This window comes from Patagioenas fasciata, chromosome 8, assembly GCF_037038585.1.
Source record: "Patagioenas fasciata isolate bPatFas1 chromosome 8, bPatFas1.hap1, whole genome shotgun sequence".
In the NCBI taxonomy this organism is placed as follows: domain Eukaryota; kingdom Metazoa; phylum Chordata; class Aves; order Columbiformes; family Columbidae; genus Patagioenas; species Patagioenas fasciata.
In genome coordinates this window covers 36,378,571-36,395,382 of record NC_092527.1, presented here as the reverse complement: position 1 = coordinate 36,395,382, position 16,812 = coordinate 36,378,571, and the positions used below count along the sequence as shown (strand labels likewise).

Genomic DNA, 16,812 nt, shown 5'->3' with positions numbered 1-16,812 from the left:
ATGATGGAAAATGACTCATTTTCATATAAGGTAGAGGAGTTTAGTGAATATATGACCTACAGATTTTCCTAATTTTTTTTACAATATAATGTACTTTGATGCATTTCAAAGATAATCTGTCTGATGCTTTGCATATTCCTACTTAATTACAGTATATCTCAAGATGATTTACTACAGTCAGATAATTCTGAAATAGTCTTGCTATGGAGGGCATGCATACCACAGGCAGCTGTACAATTAGCCATAGAGTTCATAGAGGAAATTATGTGTGTTGTGGAAGTGGGGAGGGTTGGCACAGGAAGACTTACAAATAACAAAGGAATATACGGCCTCATCCAGTGTTCACTGATGAGGTCTTTCTGACCGTGTCAGTTTATTTTGGCTAAAACCCAAATATTATTTAAGCACGGTCCCACTTCCAGCCTCTCAAAGTAGCAGGTGATGAGCAGAGAAACACTGAAATAATATTCTGAAGAAATTCCTGAGCTTACTTATTTCCTTTTCAGTTTTATATTATAATATTCTAGTAAAACTCAGATCTATTTTGGGGCCAGAAGAGGCTGGAGTAGCATTTTGGCTCTTTATTTGACCATATGTGTTAATGTTCCAGTGACTCCCTCAGTGTAAGATCAGCGTGAAATGAGGTGATCAGTGCTTGAGAGCATTTCAAAGCCAGAGTAAGAGATCCAGACTTTTAAGGCCAGATGAGAACTGTGGTGTCATCTGGGCTGACCCCCTCCATTACATGGGCTGTAGACAACTGGAAATAAACTTGCAGCGCTTCAGCCTTTCAATAAATGCTGCACATCAGCCCAGAGCAGGTGGAGGGTTCCCGTGTGCACGATGGGCACCTCGGAGCCACCAAAGCCCAGGGCTGCTGTGCCAGGCCATGCACGTGCTTCCATTCCCAAACATGTGAAGAAAACACCAAGATATCAAGTCATTTTGAGGGCATTTTGCTGGAATTTAGGATTCCCTTGACTTAGACAATAGACTGTATTTACTCCTGATTTATTTTTATTTTAGCCAATGGAGTTGTGGAGACTGGATTACCATGACCTATTTATTGTTTTAATATTTTATTCTCTCTAGGAATTCACTTATTTCCACCTCTCCAATCAAATGTTTGCCTGGCAAAAGAGTTATCTGTAAAACTTGCTGCACATCTGCAAATATCGAATGTCCATGAAAAGACTCACTCTACTTAGTTTTTTTTGTCAGATGGTTTCATTTAGAACCCAAAGGGTCAGGAGTCACAGCATGACCTCATCAAATTAGACTCAACTGAGAGAGGTGTTTAGCACAACAAAAAGGAAGTAATCTGAAGGACATTAAATGCAAATGAGTCTGCCATGTGCAAACTTCAAAAACACCTGATCCAAATGAACAGTGTTGACGGGGGTCGAAGGGGTGAGAAAGAAGGTTTCATATTTTGGTTGGGTTTTTTTTTCAAGGACTATCAGCAATATTACATCCTGTAGAGCTGGCTGAAAATCTCATAGGTATATGAATATTTAAACTTAAAAATATCCACTTTTATTTTTGCCAGGTAAGAATATGTCAGTATTTACTGGTGGGAGTTTGGTTGGCTTGTAGATCAAACCTGGTCACAACCATTTCTCTTTTAGTGGATTTGTTACTGAACAAGTATTTTTAGAGTGGGTTCATTATTGCTTGAGTCTCATTTTTTGGGGGAGGAATAGAAATTAATTTTGAATGCCCAACTGAAGAAATACAAGGAAGTTTATGTTGCTGCTGGTTCTTTCATACAGAGAAGAAAAAGCTCGTTAGAAGGTTTGCACATTTTCCCTTCAGGACATTAATCCATGCCCCCATTGGCTGAGATGTCTTTCAGCCATGAAGGCAATGGGGCAGTGAAGGTCTTGTTATAATGGAACCAGGCTATTTCCAGATAATGTGAGTCAGATTGACTTCAGGGGTAGATCTGCTTTCCAGATGTTGGATATAGTCAAGTGGAGCAGGGAGACGGAGGTGGCAGCTAAGTAAAAGGAGAAGCTTGGAGTAAATAAGAAGTCAGAAGTGCTGTTTGCAGTGGGTACTGTTGACGTTTTCAGCACTGTGTGTGTCATGGAAAAAGATTATAAACAAATATTTGTTACTGACAGACACAGGGATGTCTAAGTGTACTCAGAAATTAGTCAAAACAAGATTGAAATAGGGTCAAAATAGGACCGAAATCAGTACTTTGTTAGAGCTCAGAATGTGAATATGTCCATAGTGTGCAAAAGACTGGAAACTGGTCAAAATGGCTGGTGAACAGGAAAGAAAACCAACTGTACCTGCTCATAGAAATCTAGGGCAAATTAATACAAGGAACACAAGAAGAGTGTGATCCAAATAACCTTAGGTATGATAAGAGCTGGTAGCAATCCTGAAGAATATAATATCTAATCCAAAGCCTATAGAAGTCAGTGTAAACTGTGTTCCAGTGACAAGTCTGGGGGACTGTTGTTTCTTTCTGTTTGACTCTATTCTTCTGGGTTTGTCTGTGTCCTGACAGCCATGAGATAAAAATTAGCTGCCCAACCAGGCAGCCAAGCTCTAGGCACATTGGTGCTGCATAAATCACGAGATACTAGGAGTTTGTATGGACAGGCTTTGAGATAGGGAAATATGGGATGATGGGTATGATTTTCACAACGTGTTGCCAGGCAGGCTGAGAGATGACGGTCCATGTAGAATGACAAAATAATTTTATTCAGTGTGAAGTGGATGGACAGATTGCATTACACAGGTCCGTGCTTTCAGGAGACTCTTCCCATCCTCAGTGCTCGCCTTTGTCACTGGGGTGGTCACAAATACAGCCTTCTTCTCCTTTGAGGAACATGCAGAGCAAGCCCTGCCAAGAGGGGAGGAAAGAGGGACCTCGTGCATTCCTCCCATGGCCGGTGGAAGGTGCTGCTTTTATTTCCTTCAGCACAGAGTGCTTTTTCAAGACACAACCGAGCCTTTAGAGAGGGTGAAGCTCATGGGAACAAGACCAGCCCCATGATCAGGTGTCATTTTCTTAACCCGGCCAGGGGTTCTTATCTGAGGATCAGGCCAGCTGGCAGCAAGCTGAAGGCGATCGCTGGCGGTACGAGGAGTCAGGGGAGGTAGCAGGAGATCTGTACAGTTGAGCGTCTACACGCAGGGTGTGGGGGCTCACATCTGGCTGCAAGATGCTTCGAACAGTTTGTTGGACAAAGGCGCTTGGTCAAAAGAGGTCAGGGCAGGTTCAGTTGTACTGCCAAGGGTGAAAACTATAGTGAAAGTCAATAAAAGGCTCTCATGGCTTCTAGTTTACCCAAATAAGGAGAGAGAAGAATTGTTAACATAGGGTTTTCCCTTACCTTTTCAAGGTCATAGGAAGGTTAGCACAGCTTCAAATTGCTGCATAAGCTTGAAAGGAAGAATGACAAAACATGGATTAGCAAAATACATGGTCTTATTTTTAAAAGGTTGTTCTATTGAAATGGCGGGTGATGGTGGTCACCAGGAGGGCGAAGTGCAGGCAGGGTGGGAGCAATGCTTGAAATTTTGTAGCTTGAACATTTTTCTACATGTTTTGAAAAAGGTTGTAATGACAAGAAAGATTTTACAGCTGGGTGAACTTCAGTTACAAGTGAAGTACATGTTTTTAACACCACTTGTGGTTGTCCACGGGCAAAATCTTTCCGGAAAATTGGGTGCTCTCTAGCCTGATTGTTTTCAGGAAGCTATGATTTAATTACAGAAGAAGTCATTGGGCATAATATATGGCAGGTGGCTAAAATCCTATCATTGAGTTATTGGAAATAGTCTGGTAGAGCTTCCTGACAGAGGAAGCTATTTTTAAGCTTCCCTTTATATATAAAGAAAAGCATCATAGGCAGTCATCTGAGCTTTGCAAACCGTGCTAGCTCACTTTAGTCCTGCCTTTATTGACAGAGAACTGAGGCAGATAGTGAATGAATTATTTTCACTGTCAAATAAACTAATCTTCCTGTTTACAAGCAGTGTTTTAAACGAACAACAACAACAACAAAGTAGGAATTCTGGTTTCTGTAACACCATTTTTCAGTACTTCCAAAGATACCTGAAGGGTTTGACACCCAGTCCTGTGATAAATTGATGGTAGCTGGATGTCCAAAACCAACAAATTTTCTTCAGGCAGTTCAGTCATCAAGAAGATAATGTCAATTTACATTAAAAAATATCTTCCTTCATACAGAAATAGAAATTGGGGTGTGTGTGTGGGAGGGGGGAGTCAGAAAAATATTGTACAGTCAGTTTATAAATCAAGGACTGTGAGCACCTCCAATGTTCTTCAAATATTACAGCACCGAAAGATATCAGGGGATCTCTGTCAGACATTTTTCCTTCTTCCACCTCTGGTTACACCAGTTGTTGATACTCCATTCCCACTGTTTGAATCATCATTTAAAATAATAATACAAACAGAGAATTCAAAGAAACTCATGAACAAATACTTTATGGTATTTACAAGGTGCATTTTTTATGAGTTGATTTTTCTTCTCTTTAAGCAATGCTTCATCTGTGTCTAGCGAAGTCACAGATGAGAACCAGTTTACTAGATATGGAATATTAAATATAAATATTGGGTGGTCATAATAGAAAAGTCTGAAAATGGTTTTAAAGGAAACCAAGGAAGCTTTGATATAAACAGTTAGAATAAATGTATGAAAATTTGGATTCTCTCAATAAAATGTACTTCATATGTGTGTAGTTAAGAAAATATCTATATTCGCATGCATGTGTGAGAATATATATATTTGTTCAGCTATACAAGTATACACATATTTTATATATTTATAACATCTGTTTATTATACTGATATATGGTTTTCAACACTGTTGTGTTGTTTCAAACTGTTCAAAACCAAAACTGCTTAATGCAAAATTCTGATACTCCAGCTGGATGTTAATGTCAGCGTTCTAAAATAATGAGCTGTAAATATAGCTTTTGTTTTCACTGTTTACTCCAGATAAATGATATTTTTAACTAGTGTGCTGTCCTGAGGACATGGAAGCCTTCCATATATATATATACAAGATGTGACCATTATTTAGTGGAAATAATACCAAATTACACTAGGATTTGAAAGACACTAAGCAGCCTGAAGCATGATATAATGGTTGAACTTGAAAGTTCATTTCATTTGCAGAGACGTTACTGATTCCAGCTGTGTCCTCTGCATAGGGGATAGGGAGAAAGTGTATGTCCAGCTGGAAATAGAATGCACAACACTGGGCTCTATGTTCAGACCTTAAATACACACCAGAATCTAAACAAAGAAATGCCTAAGATATACGACATTGGCTCAGAATAGCAGCAGTAATGTGGTTGAATCATGTCACAATAATCTGAGATACTTTACCTCCTATATTCTTCCAGGGAACTTCTTCAGGTGACACTGTTTAATAATGCAAAATACTCCTATGTGTAACCTTTAGAATCTCCCTTAAAGTCTTGAGTGATGTATTTTCATCACTGAAATTTATAGTAATATCAGCATCGGTAATTTATGTGTTTTAATTTAAAGCATCTGTTTTAAATTTATGTAGTTCAAGGTATTTTCAGCAGTTGCCCATGAGTAAGCATTTGATCTTAATACTATATTTTGAGTCTATATTTGATGACCATCTTTCCAATGTATGGGTTTTCATTAAAAGTTAAATCATTTTGTCTCAAACCAAAAATCAGCTTTTCGTAAGTGAAGTGAAATTGTTTTTAAATAACTGAAAAGACTGTTTTGCATTTCAATCATCTTGGACAAATAATACAGTGCTGTACATTTCACGTTTGATTTTGGTCATTCTCACCTTTGTATTTTTTTGTAGACTGATTCAGTGCTGCTGTGCTGGATGATATTGAGACATAAGAAAACACCACTGTAACAGAGAAGCCCTCCTCTTAATTTTCAAATAACAACCAGGCTCAGTGCTTCCAGTTAAAAAGCAATGCTCTTCCTTTGTGAGACACATGGCCTTGAGCAGCATTCTTAGCTTCCTTTGTGGTTTTAGGATGACTCATGAATTTTGATGGTTTTCTTGAAGACCCAGTTGCTACAGTCCTACAAACGCATTTGAATTTCATTTTATTTTAAAGTGAAGAGTTTTCTAGCTACTTGGCTGCAAAGAAGTGGTCAAGAATGCAAAGCTCAAAGGCTCATACCCACGAAGACATTAATTAAGGGACCCAACATTTCTTTGTCTGAAAACTCCGTAAATGTGGAGGAACTTTCTGAGCACGTGGGACTGGCAGTACTGCAGACCTCTTGTGAAAGGAGTCACTCAGATCGTTCCCTAATAGCAGTTCCTTGGTTTCAAACTAAAGTAGTTCATCTGGGATGACTCCTAGCTGCTGTCACCTGTTGCTGTTGTCCATGAGTTCTGTAGCAATGGGCTGTCCCACCACAAACCAGTAGCAATGGGCTTTCCCTTCACATGGTTGGTGCCAGTGGTAATGAGAGATGGGTGGAAAGTCAGTTCAAACAGTGCGTTTTGTGTCTGGAGCCCAAATTGCTCCTTCTCTAGCGAAGACAAAGTGATATGGTGTGAAGTGTCCTGTCACCCCCAAGCTGGGGCCGCTTCCTCTACGTGTCCATGCCTTCTTCGTTGTAAACAGCTGATTTTCTGTGATTATATATGCACAGGCTACATAAACTAACAGGTTCTCACTCTGGTTCTTAAATATTAGAAGTATAGAAGGAGGTAAAGAAGGAGGTACTGAAGACCAGAAGTATTAGAAAGGAGGTGACTAGATAGACTTAGCATTTAAAATGCATTTTTTTTTCTCTTTAATTAATTCATTAATTACAAATTAGCTTCAAGGGTTTCATAATAGGAAGCTTTATAATGATCTAATCTCAACTCCTGTGTAACGTACCAAAGAACTATGCCTTAATTCACTCTCCTTTCCGTGACTGATGGTGGATACAAAGAAGAGATTCACTCAGGAATCTCACTCTATGAGAGCTTGTTTCTCTGCAAATCATTATACCGTATGGTACACTTAACCAGGAATACAGCAGATTTCCAGAATTGGAAAAATATTAGATCAAGACTGGTAGATCTCTTTCTAGCTGCTCTGCTCCCATTGTCATGAAGCACATTAGTCTAATATGACCTTGGACTGAATTTTTGGTGACTGACCTTTTTGAAGTCAAGCTCTGTGTTTTCTGGTTTGCTGAAGTCTTGGTTTCCTGCCCAGAAGCCGGCCATGCTGGGAGGGTTCACTGAAGGCTTTTGTTTATTTAGCATATTTACCAGTACCTGAATGTAATAATACAGCATTTTTACCCTGTGAACACAACTCTTAAACTTCTGGAGCTCCAACAGGGAATGTCCTTCATCTCTGAAAGGACAAAATATGTCTCTTTGGAAAGGAATCCAAAATAGTTTGCCTTTGGGTATAAGAGCTGTAGGATTGTTGGAAGGTCTCAGCCCTGCAGTGAGCCAGTTGAATCAGAGTCATGGTAGCAATTTTATTTGAAGAAATTTAAATTAATCTCTCTCTAAAAAAAAAAAAAATTAAAATAAAAAAAAATTATACAAGATTAACAAGTCCAAATCTTAATTAAATGCTGTGTTTTAAATTCTGTGAATAATATTGTTTAAGAAACATTTAATCATTGTATTTTCTTGTTTAGGATTAGCTGTTTAAAGACAAAAGACTCTAGGCTCCAATTAACTGCTGCCAAAAATTAATTTAAGTAGCCTAATTGACAACTTGCTTTAAGCTACATAAAATCTTGGCATAAAACTTATTGTCAAGGGAAAAATATTCCTAATTTATTACTTTACTATAAATGAAACTATTGACCAAAGTGCACTTGCTCTACTGCAGCTGTTATGTAAAACAACAATATGTAGATGACGACGATAATGAGTCCTTGTCCTTATGTGTAAATACAAGTCGCTCTAAAATTGCACCAGCTGGAGAATGGCTGTGGAAGAGGAAAATATCTTGGTTTTGGGCAGGACAACTGGATCCCAGCCCTTTCCCTGCGCTGCCTCCCCATTTGTGCAATACTGGTGGTGGTGAGACTGGGCTCCTGATGGGCTTCAAAGCTGGTGAGCCCGTTTTGCTCCCCATGAAAACCAAGCCCAGCCGCCTTCCACCTCGATGCAAAAGAGAAACGTAAGCTGTTCCACATGTGGGAGCAGAACGCGACCACTGTGGGGAGAAGGTAGCAAGGCTATTAAATGTAAAACCAGGGCTGAACAATCAAAATGCTTGTCTGCAAGTGTGCGAGATACTCGGATATCTGTGAACAGGGAGAGAAAATTAAAAGCTGTAAGTACATACCGTAAAGCTCTTTAGTTTCTTGTTTATGGTCGCAATGGGCCAACTTTCAAAGCCACTTGTTGAAACGTTGCCCATGGTTTCCCACCTGCAACTAGTTAGACACAGAAGTCATGTATTTTCTGCACTGGCACAGCTAATTTGCATCCCCAAATAGCCGGCTGACTCACAGAGGCGTTAGTGCCGGCGTGGGTCAGGGTTCCCCGCCAGACCCCCAATGTGTGCTGTGCTGGAGGATGCTGGAGAGGCAGCACCCCCTCTGCCCTGGACGGCTGTACCTTCTGCCACTTGACTTTTCCACCTGCTGTTTCTTGCCATCCCTCTGTCTCGACTTACTGCATGTTCTTGTAGTGTGAGCCCATCGACTTCATGCAACGTTACCCGTTATATTGTGCAATTTTCCTCTTAGGACTGCAAAGCCTGATTGCATCAGGGAAGTAGCTTACTGGTATGCGGCTTTTCCAAGGAGCCTCTTTGAAGGCTAAAAAGGTTGCTTGGAAAATATAGTATCTTGGCTCAATTTTCATTGTGTAGGAACATTTCATTTCACAAAATCACAAGCTACCAACACAACCATGTCATTGTGATTTTTCAAGCATTTTCTTTTTGTGCGTGTGTGTTTTATATCTGGGTGAAGTCACATCCCCCCCAGGCTATTGGAACAAAGCTCAGCTGAGAGCTGAACGTACCAAACGAGAGGAAATTACAAAGGAAAAGTTAATGTCTAAAACCATTAGTGTGGGCACTTCTCCCACAGCCTTCGTGAACCCTGGAGCGGTAACCTAAGTTCACTCTGAGAGGCACACTGGCTCAGAGAGATGTTCATAGTCCAGTCTGGCTGAGAACCTGCCAAAGCAAAACCCTCCCAACCAAGCGCACAGCATCCATAAAGCCAAGGAGATGCTTTTGCAACACTCCCGGGGCGCTGTGACCCTTCACACCCCTCCTCCCCTGAACAAACTGTGTAAAGACCCAGATGTGCCGCTGAGATAACGACCACTAAAGAATTTACAGCAGGTGCTATTTGAAGAGACTTCGAACAATGCAGAATTACCTGTGCCCATTTAAGTCCATTAATCTTCTGTTGTAAAAATAGCAATAAACAGTGATTTAGAAGGAGGGAGGAGTGAAGCTGGAAGCCCTGAGGTTAATAGAGAGAAAGATCAGCGGTTGTGGTTAATTTTCCTTCTATCTGTGCAACAAGTGACTGAACTGCTAAAAAATGTAACTGCGGATACAGCTTAGAAAAACACCAAATTATAACTGAACACCAAATTATAACTGTTGTGGCTGGTGTTATTTAGCAGATATATGACAGGGCTTCAACCAGGTTATACCAGGTGCTGTATAAATACACAAGTAATAGCATCCGATGCATAGAGAGAGTTTACAAACTGCAAAGACCCCCCTAACAAATGGATGGGTTCGCACTGCATGCCCAGGGAAGGCACTGCAGTAATAAAGAGGTGTGCTAAAATACAGAAACTACCTGAAATTGGAAGGTAAGCAAGAGCAGTTAATCACAATAATTACTGCCTGCTTAGCTATTATCTCAGTTGTGGCTGCTGATGTGTCCACAGCATGTACCCTCAGCCTCAGAACAAAGTCTTATTATGATGGATAGGCTCTGGTTTTTTAACTAAAGAAAAAAACCCACCAAAAAACAGACACCTGACCAGAGATCACTGGAGCCAAGGGGGATTCTTTTGCACTGGAACAAGCCCTATGGCATCAGAAGCCCATCAACAAAAGGTGATTTACGTGGATACAGCCATAGAAGGTTTTCTTCCCGAATGAAAACAAATGAGCTGGCAAAGTATTAATTAAAAATACTTGACTTGTTAATGAGCAGTATACATTATAAAAGTTCCTTCTGTAAGGACTTCCTGCCTTTGCTTTGCAGGTGTTTGTGTGTCTGTCCCTGTCCGGTATGTGGGTCCTTCCCCCCGCGGCTGCACCAGGATCGATGCACTCGCTGCCTCGGCTGGAATCTCTTCTGGAAGCAAAGATCATTGTGACTCGAGCATGGCTGCTGAAATTTTAGTAGGTATCCATACTCTTCAACAAGTTAATATTAATTAAAAATACCCTTGTTATTCCTCTGCACTAAAAAAAAACAACAACATATTTCTGCAATACTTTTAGAAACTATTTTGGTCTTGTTTTTCGTATGAACGAGGGCTTTCTCAGTATCACTTTTTAGATTAAAACCATTGTTCATCACTCATTTAAACACAAAAACAGTTGACCCTTTTAAACCTAGCAAGCTAAAAATTATTATGACAACACCTTTCCTTTCATTTTTGAAAAGCAATATGTTTCTAGTTTTGATCATATTTATGTAGAAAATTGTAACCTCTTTTTTTAATAAGGCAGTCATTTCAACAATAAATGATCAAAATACGTAAAAAGCTGAGGAAGGAAGGAACTAGCATTATTTAAAATATTTTATAAGATAATAAATACAATTCCTAAAGTGAAGCAGCTGACTCAATACCAATTCAGTCAAGTTAAACATTAGCTGGTGAAAATATTTCCTTTACAAACTACACCCTTTTCTTCCTCCCATTCCTCTCCCTACGAGCCGATTATCCTTTATTTCTGGACACCGGGCGACACAATGGAAAGAAAGCGAGCCCTGAGCATCCAGGCAGAAAACCCGTCCTTGTAGCAGAGCCAGGAGCCGGCCGGGATTCCCGCGCCGCACAATGCCGGGCGCCAGTGCCGCGCTGCGCCGGGTAATGAACGCCAAGTGGCCGCCTTTCACGTCTCAAGAGCCCGAACCGGCTGGATGCTGAACACCGCTGCTCCCAGCTCCAGCCTCCCGGTGACTCTTTCACCCAACAATAACGCTGAGAAAGGCACAAAAGCCGCTGCTTCTGCCGGCCCTTTGGGATGCAAACCGGCCAAATATGTTGGGGTCAGTAGGACCGCAATGCTCTTTGTTGGCAACTTCAGTACAGTCAAGGGGTGGGCGCTGGCAAGGACAGTAAAATTTAACAAACTGTATTTTCGGAAAGTGCAGGGGAAGGTTATTTTTTTATAAAAATCATCGCGCAAATCTGCAATCTGGTTAAGGTTTGCAACAAAGCAAACAGGAATTCTGGAGACGTAGAGGCCTCTATCTGTACGGCACAGGTTATTTTGCAACTTTGCTTCTGACTTACCTGAAAAGAATTCCTCTCCCCCGGTTCCTGATAAGGAACTCACCCCTTCAAATTCCCCACGCAGCACAGCGAGCCAGGGAGGACAACGTGGCGCTCCCCCAGTTTCCTACACTTCAGCTTTCATCTGTGAAAAATCCTTTTTATTAAAGGCAAACTGCAGTATAATTGAGCTAAATCTCCAGCCTCTGTTGGAGGTAGCAATGCCACGCACAGTTCATTGCAATGCCTGCTGTCCAAGGGATTTTTTATGAGATCATATTTCACGAGGAAATAAATTTCCTCCTCTGGTCTGATGCAATCAGTTTACCAAGTGGTAAATAGCTATGGATATCTCCTGCGCTGCTTTGCAAAGTGTTTGCGGATATTCTAGGATGAAAGTTGCCAAAGATAAAAATCTTAATCACTGAAATCTGGAGAGCGATTGGGAAAATGGCCCCACGAGGATGTTGGGGCAGGTTTCCTGGAGGAAGCCCAGGCATCTCCTGCAGATGTTCAGCACCACCACGACCCCCAGGAAACTATTTATCCAACAGCCCATTGCCAGCACAGCCCTGCTTCGATGGCAGCCCCCAAGTCTTCTCCTTTCAAGTCCCAACACACTGACTTTAGTTTATTCATCCTAAATTGCAGCTGTGGAACCTGGCATAAAACCTTGTGGTGTAAGTACATTCATTTCACTGCTCTTTCAAGAAGCAGAGGAAGAGAATATCTTCCCAAATAGATACTCTTCTCCCTCGACCTACATGAATTTTCATTGGAAACAACAGACGGGCACTGCCTTGTGCTGTAAAAATCAGTGAGCTGCATTTTCAGGGAGCTGTTTTTGGAAAGGAATTTGGGTGAAGTGCTCTAGGAATGTCTCAGCTGTTCCATGGGCACTCTCTGAACCATGGAAGGGGCATTACATCCCCTATAGAGAAGTTACTGTTATTTCACCATAAAAATCATGCCCACAACCAGCAAGCAATGTAACAAGTGTGGTCTTTGTGCCACGTTCAGTCCTGAAGCCAAACTAAAGAAGTTCAAAGAAATGTGAAGTCATGCTGGTTTCCTAAAATCTACTAGTTTTCCCCAGACAAGAAAGCAGAGACAGCTGGATTGCCAGGAAGATCACTTGCTTCTGGCACCTTCTTCTTGAATAAATCCTGTGGATCTCCACTCTGAGAGAAGCAAAACTTCAAACTAAAACTGGAAACTTGTTATTTTGGCATTTGGATTTGGGTACATCACTCCCAAAATAAGACAGGAGGCCTCCTAGAAATTCTAAAATGTGGACCAGCAACTGAGGGAATTCTGCCAAATCTTTGGCCATCAGCTCCTGCCCTATGGCAATGGCCTGTGGACAACCCTCCTTCCACCCACAGACCGGAGAGCAGCTCTCAGCACCACGTGAACTACTTTTGAGAGTGGGCAATTGCTACACACTTGGATTTTGAAAAGACATTTCACTGCCAGCTCCTGGAAGCAATACAGGAGGTGTCAAACTTGTAACCTTCATCACTATACCCATCTGGGTTCATCACAAAGGCCTTTCTTTTCTCTCTCTCTTTTTGATATTCACTCTTTCCTCACATCTCAATGTTTTTGCAGTAAAAAAAACTGTGTAAAAATCACGTCCATGGTTTTTATGCTTCTGATTTTCATTAGGTACTCACTATTTAGTGCTTCCTTAATGTGAGATTGTGAGTTATGTAAATCAAGCCCTGATCTGGCAGGATAGCGTGAATGGCTATTGAGATCAGCGGTGATTGTGTGTTAACACATGCATTACGAACCAGGAACGCGTGGACCAGAAAGCAATTCAGGATGGGGTTCAAAAGGTGATAGAATGGAAAGCTATCTCAAGTGTTTCGATATGACATCCAAAGGATTTACCCAGATCAGAACAACCTGATGAATTCACTTGAAAGGGAATCTCCTTGGAAGCTTTCCTTCATCCTAGGGAAAGCAGGAGGGATCAGAAAAGGCGTTCTCCACAAGTAGTATGATACTCAGCTCAAGCAATGTTTTAATGGTACAGGAGAGAAAGAATAGGTTGATGGACTAAGGGTTAGGAAATAATATCCCCTGTGCATCCACCATGTGTCCACACACACAAACATTCTCATATAAATTCATCCACAATGCAATTTGAGGAAGAGGGGTTTTTTAGAACAATGCACAGGACACAAACTCCTGAAAATTGTATTTTCTTTAAAAGATTTGGAACGATTTTTCAAAATAAATATGTATTCACAAGATGACGCAGGTTCAACCTCCAATACACACATTTTTGTGGTTTTATTTTGACTTTTTTTTTAGTATTAGGTGGTTTTCAAATCTTCCTAGGACCTAAAATACATATTAATGAAAAAAATCTACATTTAAAATCACTTGGGAAATGAATGAAGTTCAAGGAATTTTTAGTCATTCTCAGGGTATATATCTGAATTTACATTAAAATGTCGCTTTTCCAAGGTGCCTAGGCTGCAAGAGTGATCTAATGCTTCCTTCAGACATTCCTCCCATGTAGATTTGATACATGATTTGCATGGCGTTTGGCAGCTATTATAATCTCAATTGAAATGCTGTATTTTCTGTTATCACCCCCATTACTCATTCTGCAGAGGATGCCTTTGTAATATTTTTAGGTGAGAGAAACCTTGGTCTGGACTGGAGCTTTGGGTTTGTTTGTTTTCTTTAACTACTTCTGATTTACCTTCACAACAACACCCAACAATACGCTAATACCCAATGCAACGCTAGCATAGCTCTACCTCAGTTTTTTAAAAACCATGAGGAAGTGGGCACGTTGCCTTACTCTGCGGTGTAAGGAATGAGGTGATACTTGAGACAGTCACAGACCCTGCTGCACCTTTCCACCTCGGAGCTTCAGACCGTGGCTTTTCTTTGGCCAGCACTCAGCTCACTTTCTGGTTTAGACTGGGAAAAGCCCCAGTATGACTCACTGACCAAGCACAGACTACTCTTGTGTCTTCTCCAGGCTCAAAAACCCACTGTCTTTGCCTGCAGGAGTCTGGCATACCATATACCAAGCAGCCAACGTAAAGCCAATGAGGTTTTTCCTTCAGCGGATGGACTCAGCACTTAGAGAAAAATGATTGTAAAGCAACGCTCTCTGTGTATGTTGATCCCACTGAAAAGCATTCTCTGCTAATCTCAATAGCCCTAATTTCTTCAGACATTCCAGAAGGATTTTGTGTCTCAGTCTAGACACACTTCACCCCTCTGTTTTGAGAGAGAAAGCCTTTTGAAACTGCCACAGCTCCTTTGTTTTCCTGCTCTGAAGGGCTTTGGTGCCTGCGAACAAAATAGGATAGGCTAGGATGAAGGTGAAGTCTTCAAAGCTCACTGTTTCCCTCTATGGTTTTCAAGGTACAGGCTGTAAATATGGAGTTCCTAGTCTCTTTCTGCTTCTTGTTTCTTTAAGTTCCTTATTAAAGTCAATAAAAGCCTGCAATCCAGAGTTCTAGTTCCACCTCAGCTGCTCTGACATGCTGAGAAAGCCCCCTCATCTTTCAGTTTCCTACAAATATTCTTTTTATTGTGCAAATTATTCATGTAATGTCTATACAGTGCATAAAGCATTATCCAGAGTCAAGACTAAAAAGGCATAATCACGCCCGTTTCCGTTTCCCTGTATGAACTCCTCTATTCAAGAATCAATCTTGTAGGGTATAAGTACCTTCTGCTGGGATTTCTGAGTATTTCTGATGTCAAACAGAATGAGAACTGATTATAATTGTTTTCTTTTGGTCACACAAGTGCTCACATATGGAAGACAAACAGTACTTTGAAAAGACAGAGCCTTTACAGAGTTAAGGAAGATATTGCCTGGTCTCAGTGGGCTGGTCCCATCATTGTGCTGTGGGTCTTTTTGCAATAAGTCAGCAGCATCTTAGATGCAACAGCACTGCAATGCACTTTATTATTTTCTTACCTTTCTGTACAGTCCTCCTGAAAAATGTCACAAAGTGTGACTCATCACATCTGCATGAAGTTATGAAAAAAGTAAGCCTTGTTAACCTGCTGTTTGGAAACCAGAACACTTTTATCAGTTCATATAATTGCTAACCCCTTATTCACTGTTCAACACTGAAGGGTTCTTTGCCTCCTAAGATCCCACTAATTGCTGACAGATTTGATTTCTCTGTGACAGCAGGAGTCCTGTTTCTGGCCTTTACATCAAGTAATTGCTTTATTTTTCTCCCTCTGCTCTGAAAAACGGAATTCCCTTCTCCCCTGCTTGAACCTCTGTAATGACTTCTTTCTACGTTATTAAATCCTTGCCATTTAAATCACATTTAGAGATGTTTTGAATAACTGATTCCAATTATTAAGGCTCTTACTAAGGAGCAGCTGAAAACGCAAGTCATTACTTGCCTATAGACAAGCAGCTACACCTTGCAGCAAAGTCTCTGGTGGACTGTATTTTATTTCTACGCAGTAAGGTGCAATTTATACTCGCAGGAGGCGGGTGTTCAACAAATATACAGCTGCTGGAGTTCTCATGACTTGTCGCTTGTGCAAAGTAGAGATCCGATTTTATATTTATTTTATAAAGAGCGCTATTCCTTAAAGAAATCATCCGGTCCTTCCTGTAGTGGCTCAGGAAGCTTGCTTGGAACAACAGGAGAGATGAGCAGTTGACCGATAAATGACCCATGTAAGGTTACTATCAAGAGATCTAATAAAAAAGCATGGCAGGGTAAAAGGAAACATGACTACAGGTCGTACATTCCTTCCGTGAAGTATGACCAACTTCTGTTGTTCTTAACATTGCTTTTTACACAGGTCACGATTCCTTGAATGTACTAAGAACTTCCCAGCAATAACAGTTTAGTTCAGTTATTAATCATACTTGTAATCATTAGCGCCTTTGTAGAAAAAAAAATATGTGCCAAGAGATGATTATTTGACAAATTACTGCAGGGGCTCAGCATAATAGCTTTGCTGATACAATCAACGTTGAGCCATTACAAAAAAAAAAAAGCAACTTCCAAACTGTTTATGAAAAACACTACCCTGTCAACGAAAGGGATGTGCACTTGTCTTCACAAATGCAGCCTCAGTTCCTTTGCATATACAGTTACTACCATGACACGTGTAAGCAGCTAATAAATTAAGGTAATGCATAATAACAAAGGAATTTGCAGTTATCTGTAATTCATGGGTTTATTAGGAGTGTGAATGCTGCAAAGTGAACTCCGGCTGAATTTGTACTGGGAGCCACTGCCTGATGTACTGGGAGTCTGTGTGCAGCTCCCATCTTCCGCTGGTACAGGCTGAGCTGGTGCCTTGGAATCTGTACAAGAAATACATAATCCCTTCTGTA

General features: G+C 40.8%; 1 long non-coding RNA gene across 3 annotated transcripts in view; it reads right to left on the bottom strand.

The window, feature by feature from the left end:
- Positions 1-2,797: 2,797 nt before the first annotated feature.
- The window catches only part of LOC136104182 (uncharacterized), a 38,051-nt gene continuing 24,036 nt past the window's right edge, over positions 2,798-16,812 (bottom strand). Inside the window, exons 1-4 of one of the 3 annotated variants that reach the window (XR_011740188.1) lie at positions 11,478-11,642; positions 8,314-8,404; positions 3,354-3,402; positions 2,798-3,263 (exon numbers count right to left, since the gene is read on the bottom strand). This is a non-coding gene — a long non-coding RNA (uncharacterized lncRNA). Of the gene's footprint in view, positions 3,264-3,353; positions 3,403-8,313; positions 8,405-8,480; positions 8,607-11,477; positions 11,643-16,812 lie in introns of those variants that run through there. The other 2 variants (XR_011740189.1, XR_010651733.2) reach the window with 2 other exon arrangements.